Here is a 6,891-nt window from a genome sequence, read left to right on the forward strand (position 1 = left end):
TTCCCACTTAGAAAATAAAATTAATAAACCATTCAGAAAAAATTAATATTTTCACTCACATTAGAGTGAAACAAGCAGTGTACAATAGTTACAAGCGGTTATAAACACAAGATACACTTAAGATGTGAGCATTTCCCTGTATATAAGCTATATCTCAAAAAAAAAAAATAAAAAAGCATAAAGCAGTTATATGCTGGATTCAACTCCAAATTTATACATTTCCTAGCTGTGTGACTTTGTGTAAGTCCTCTCATCTCTCTCTCTCTTTTTTTCTGCCATGCCACTCAACTTGTGGGATCCTATTTCCCTGACCAGGGATTGAACCCTGGCCCCAGCAGTGAAGGTACAGACTCCTAACCGCTGAATCACCAGGGAATTCCCTCCTCTCAACTCTTAGAACCTCCGCTTCCTCAGGTGTAAAGGGGGGTGGCAATAGTATGTGTCAGAGGATAACTGTGCAGAGCCCATGATATAATGCACTTTGCATAATGCCTGTCACCGAGGTAATGTGTGTAATAGCTATTATGTATTCAATTCACATTCATATTACCTATTTATATTTATCTAGTTTATAGGTGAAATTGCTCCCTGATGGTCTGCTTCCTGTGGATCTGTTCTGAACTGTTGCTTCTTGACCTGCACACAGATTTCTCAGGAGGCAGGTAAGGTGGCCTGGTATTCCCATCTCTTGAGGAATTTTCCAGTTTGTTGTGATCCAGTGTCAAAGACTACTGCGCAGTCAGTAAAGCAGAAGTAGATGGTTTTCTAGAATTCTCTTGCTTTTTCGATGATGTTGGCAATTTGATCTCTGGTTCCTCTGCCTTTTGTAAATCCAGCTTGAACATCTGGAAGTTATCAGTTCACGTACTGTTGAAGCCTCGCTTGGAGAATTTTGAGCATTACTTTGCTAGCAACTGTGAGGTAGTTTGAGCATTCTTTGGCATTGCCTTTCTTTGGGATTGGAATGAAAACTGACCTTTCCCAGTCCTGCAGCCACTGTAGAGTTTTCCAAATTTGCTGGCATATTGAGTGCAGCACTTGAACAGTATCATCATTTAGGATTTGAAATAACTCAGCTGGAATTCCATCACCTCTACTAGCTTTGTTCATGGTGATGCTTCCTAAGGCCCATTTGACCTTGCACTCCAGGATGTCTGGCTCTAGGTGAATGATCACACCATCATGGTTTTCTGGGTCATGAAGATCTTTTTTGTACAGTTCTTCTGTGTATTCTTCTTAGTATCTTCTGCTTCTGTTAGGTCCATACCGTTTCTTTCATTGTGCCCATCTTTGCATGAAATGTTCCCTTGGTATCTCTAAATTTCTTGAAGAGATCTCTAGTCTTTCCCATTCTATTGTTTTCCTCTATTTCTTTGATCATCTAGGAAGACTTTCTTATCTCTTCTTGCTATTCTTTGGAACTCTACATTCAGATGGATATATCTTTCCTTTTCTCCTTTGCCTTTTGCATCTCCTTTTTCAGTTATTTGGAAGGCCTCCTCAGACAACCATTTTCCTTTTTGCATTTCTTTTTCTTGGGCATGATTTTGATCACAGCCTCCTGTACAATGTCACGAACCTCCATCCATAGTTCTTCAGGCACTCTATCAGATCTAATCCCTTGAATCGATTTGTCACTTCTACTGTATACTCATAAGGGATTTGATTTAGGTCATACTTGAATGGTTTTCCCTACTTTCTTCAATTTAAGTCTGAATTTCACAATAATGAATTCATGATCTGAGCCACAGTCAGCTCCTGGTTTTGTTTTTGCTGACTGTATAGAGGTTCTGCATCTTCAGCTGCAAAGAATATAATCAATCCGATTTCGGTATTGACCATCTGGTGATGTCCATGTGTAGAGTTGTCTCTTGTGTTGTTGGAAGACGGTATTTGCTATGAGCAGTGTGTTCTCTTAGTAAAACTCTGTTAACCTTTAACTAGCTTCATTTTGTACTCCAAGGCCAAGTTTGCCTATTACTCCAGGTATCTCTTGACTACCTACTTTTGCATTCCAGTCCCCTATGATGAAAAGGACTTCTTTTTTTGGTGTTAGTTCTAGAAAGTCTTCATAGAATCTTCATAGGTCTTCATAGAACCGTTCAACTTCAGCTTCTTTGGCATTAGTGGTTGGGACATAGGCTTGGATTACTGATATTGAATGGTTTGCCTTGGAAACAAACAGAGATCATTCTGTTTTTGAGGTTGCACTCAAGCACTGCATTTCAGATTCTTGTTGACTATGAGGGCTACTTCATTTCTTCTAAGGGATTTTTGCCCACAGTAGTAGATGTAATGGTCATCTGAATTAAATTTGCCCATTCTGGTCCATTTTAGTTCACTGATTCCTAAAATGTCACTGATCTCTTTGAGATAGAAAAAGTAAGGTCTAGAAACACAGCAATTTTCTATGGGACTTTGGACCCTTGGCTTATTAGTCCCACTGAGTCTCAGTTTCCTCAGCTGTAAATAGTATGCCAATGCTGTCCACTTTGTAGAGTTCTTGTGAGATTTATAAATGACATGACTCTAGACGGGTCTGGGAATTCAGACTTGCCTTAAGACAGGGGCAAGCAGCTGCACCAATAGAACCTGCCAGCAGGGGGCAGGAATGCTACATCCAAGTTCCCACCTATGGAAGACATTTCATTTTTTGAGCACAGTTGTCTTTTTATCATGGAAAAATTCAGACACAAAAAGTAGAATAGCATAATGAACCCCATGTACCCAGGTTTCAACAACTATAAATATTTCAGCCAGTCTTCCTCCCTCTTTTTGTTTGCTATGCTGCTTGCAAAGTATTTTAAAACATATCCCAAATCTCACTTCATTTTATCCAGAATACATCAGTATGCATTTCTAATTGAAAAAGGCTTTTATTACCACAGACACTATGTCATTATCACACCTAACAAAAAAGAACAAATAATTCCTTGATCCATTGTTAATATTCAAATTTCCCTGATTGTACCAAAGATGTCTTTTGATAGTTATTAATAATCCACTTGAACTATTAATGAGGATCTAAATAAGGTTTTTGCATTTGCTGTCTTGAGTTTTATGATTTACCATTCTACCTTCCTTTTTAATTTTCATGCAATAAATTTATTGCAGAAACCAGGTCACTTGTTTTGTATGAATAGAAAGTGAAAAATGAAATCGCTCAGTTGTGTCCGACTCTTTGCAACCCCGTGGATTGTAGAGTACCAGGCTCCTCCGTCCACAGGATTCTCTAGGCAAGAGTACTGGCTGCTGCTGCTGCTAAGTTGCTTCAATCGTGTCCGACTCTGTGCGACCAGATGGCAGCCCACCAGGCTCCTCCATCCCTGGGATTCTCCAGGCAAGACACTGGAGTGGCTTGCCAGAATACTGGAGTGGGTTGCAATTTCCTTCTTCAGGGAATCTTCCCAACCCAGGGATCGAACCCTGCCGGGGTTCTTTTTTGTTAGGTATGATAAGGACATAGTGTCTGTGGTAATAAGACTTTTAGAACGTTCCACATTTTGAGTTGGCTGACTGTGGTGTTTGTCTAAGTTCCATGTTTCTGATAAACTGGTAACTAGATCTCGGTCTGCTTAGGCTTCCTTTTTTTTTTTTTTTCTTCAGGCAAGAATATGCTATGGAAAGCACTGTGTGCCCCTCTTAATGATTTTAAGGCTGGTCAGTGGATTCAGGCAGTGTTAGCCTAAAGTCTCACTCAGTTACAAGTTTTCTCAATAATCTTTCATCCAGTTGTTTCAGCATCATTTCATGATTGCTTCCTAGACTCATTATTTCATTAGGTTTTGCAAAACTGTATTTTTCTAATTCTATCATTTCTTCTGCATTTATTCATTGGAATTCTTCTATAAAAATAACTTTTTCTTATCTACTATTTGGTTACCTGCAATATAACTCATCAAGAAAAGAACAGGAAAAATTTTATTTTCCTTTATCCATTAATGGTCAGAGTAATGAACTCCATTGACAACAAATGTTGTTTTCCTTGCTGCTGCTGCTAAGTTGCTTCAGTCGTGTCCGACTCTGTGCGACCCCAGAGACGGCAGCCCACCAGGCTCCCCCATCCCTGGGATTCTCCAGGCAAGAACACTGGAGTGGGTTGCCATTTCCTTCTCCAATGCATGAAAGTGAAAAGTGAAAGTGAAGTCGTTCAGTCGTGTCAGACTCTAGCGACCCCATGGACTGCAGCCCACCAGGCTCCTCGGAGCAGGGAGGTATAATCAAAATACTTATAAGCCACTTGAAAGTATTTTCTCTTGTAGCTATATCACTTCATTTGTTTCCATTTGTTTTTTAATTTTCATGGAGTGTTTTATTCTTTCTACTGAACTTTTTTTAATGTAAATATGCAACATTTACGTTTCTAACAGTTTCCAACTACATAAGGTACATTCACAGAGATCTCATTCCCATCCCTACCCGCTCCATCCCACAGAGCAGATAATTTTCAGGAGATTGAGTTTATTCTTCCATTGTTTAACTTTAAATATAAGCAATTAATGTATATTTATATCATCCCACTACTTACACAGAAGATAGCACTTCCACAAACACTGTCATGCACCTTGCTTATTCCCCTTATATACACGGACATTACTACTAATATTAGTTTCTGTTTCTTTATAAGAACTTATCCACCTATCTTTTTACAGCTGCATAGCACTTCATCCTGTATTTGTATGGTAATTTATTCAGCTAGTTAATTGACACATGAGCAGTTTCCAATCTTTTGCCATTGAAAATAATGCCATAGTTTTTTTTTTTAATGCCATAATGAATAGCCTTGTGCATAGAGCTTTTTGTATTTTGCCAATATATCACTAGGATAGACTCCTTAAAGTTTAGCCTTGACATAAGTTTACTGGGTGAAAGAGTAAATACATAGGTAACGTGGCTATAGATTGCCAAATGTCCTTAATTAGAGTTACATCATTTTGCCTTCCCACAAGCAGTGTATGACAATGCTGTCTATCCACAGGAGTATTTTGGTGCAATATCAGACAGTGGATAAATAAATCACAGTGGGTAGATAAATCACAGACAAAGCTCCTGTCCCCAGAAACTCTGAGTCTCGTAGAAGGCTTATGGGCAATTATAGTGACATGTGGTAATCTACGGTGCTTCCCAGGTGGCCCTAGGGGTAAAGAACCCACCTGCCAATGCAGGAAGATCACCTGGAGGAGGGCAAGGCAATTCACTTCAGTATTCTTGCCTGGAGAATTCCATGGACAGAGGAGCCTGCGTGCTACAGTCCATTGTGTCGCAGAGTTAGACACAACTGAAGCGACTTAGCACAGCACATAATGTAATCTTTATTCTGAAGCTTAAGCTTCAGAGTCCATCACTTACAGAGATACTTTCCAAGGCCCCACCACTGTATTCACAGGCCCCATTCTGTAATCTTTTTCCTAAAGAAGACACCCCAAATTACTAAAACGTCCACTTCACAGGCTTTAGAGTCAGTTTCATAACTTTTGAATTATGGGAGTGGATTTCAAGTTCTGCAACCACCTTGAGAGGAGGGATTCTTGTATTTAGTGACTAAGATAAACAAAAAATAACGTTTCCTCGGCCAGAGACACCACTCCTGATTCTGATCAATTACCCACACAGGTCGTCAGCTATCTACACAGAGCCCTCAACTTTTCCTCTCAAGGGCAGAAACCAAACCTTAGAATATATCAGTAGTCCTAGTAGACAGCCGAAGACTGGTAAATGACGTGCAGGGCAAAAATCGAACAGATTACAGAGCAAGGTTTCGGTTTGTTTTTTTTGTTTTTGGTCAGGATAAGTAGGAGAATTTACACCAGGGGAGTGGGTATTCAAGGCAAGTGCCCCCTCAAAAAAAAAAAAAAAAAAAACACCTTTCCATCAAAGAATGCAAAGGTCTGCGTCCTTACCTGTAAAAATAGGGTTAGTAATAAGCCCTTCCCTTGTGGAGTTTCTTTAGGAGTAAGAAAGATCATTTAAAGATCTAACCCAATCCCAGACATTCGGGAGGCCCACAAATGGAGGACAGAAAATAAAATGGGTAATTGGTTGACCCTTGAGAGCAGTTAACAGGGATTCTTTGCGCATCACGCCTTATACAGCACTGGGAGGAGGAACAAACACTAGGTGGGGATTAAACCCGTGAAGAAGGAATGGACGATTCTGGCGGTTGCTTACTGATCCGCGAAACACTAACTGAATGACCGATCGGTCCGGGTCTTTGAGCAACTGACAGTCCAGAGTTGGCTGTCTGGTGAACGCGGGCCTGCATCTGGCCAACGGCAGTCCGGGGCCCCAGTGACTCAGGCTGACCGTCGGGCCACTTGCACGGCCGTCCTCGCTGTTAATCTCGGTCCAGGCCGGCCCAGACTTCGGCCGCTAGCCGCGGCAAGGCCGAGGGGTTGGGGTGGGGTGGGGGGTGTCCCGACTCTTCACGTGCAGCCCGCGGGTGCCGCGGCCAGGCAGGGCGTGCGCGGAGGCCGCTGCCCCTTCCTCCACGCCGGGGGCAAGTGGCCCCCGTCTCCCGGCTGCAGAGCCTCGGAACAATGAGGCGCCGGGTTCTTTAAGGGAGATACCACCGCGCCGGCGGGGCAGGGGACCGCGTCTTCCCAGATGATCGCACCCAGCCCCGCGCTACCGCCGCCTCGGCAACTGCACAGCGCGCAAATATGGCTCAGTGTCTCTGACAAAAGGTGCAGCCTCCCTGCCGGCGGGGCGGACGCCAGGCCTCCCAGCTCGGGCCGTGCTTCCCCGCGGGGCCCCGGAAGAGGCCCGCGTCCCGCAGGCATCCCAGCCCGGCGCGTAAGAAGATGCCCCAGGCCTTCCGCCCCAGCTACCCCGCACACCTTCCCGCAGCTCGGTAAAGTCAGAAATGGGGGCGGAGCGGGGGAGGGGAGGCGC

The sequence above is a fragment of the Bison bison genome, unplaced genomic scaffold (assembly GCF_000754665.1).
Source record: "Bison bison bison isolate TAMUID 2011002044 unplaced genomic scaffold, Bison_UMD1.0 scf7180017864516, whole genome shotgun sequence".
In the NCBI taxonomy this organism is placed as follows: domain Eukaryota; kingdom Metazoa; phylum Chordata; class Mammalia; order Artiodactyla; family Bovidae; genus Bison; species Bison bison.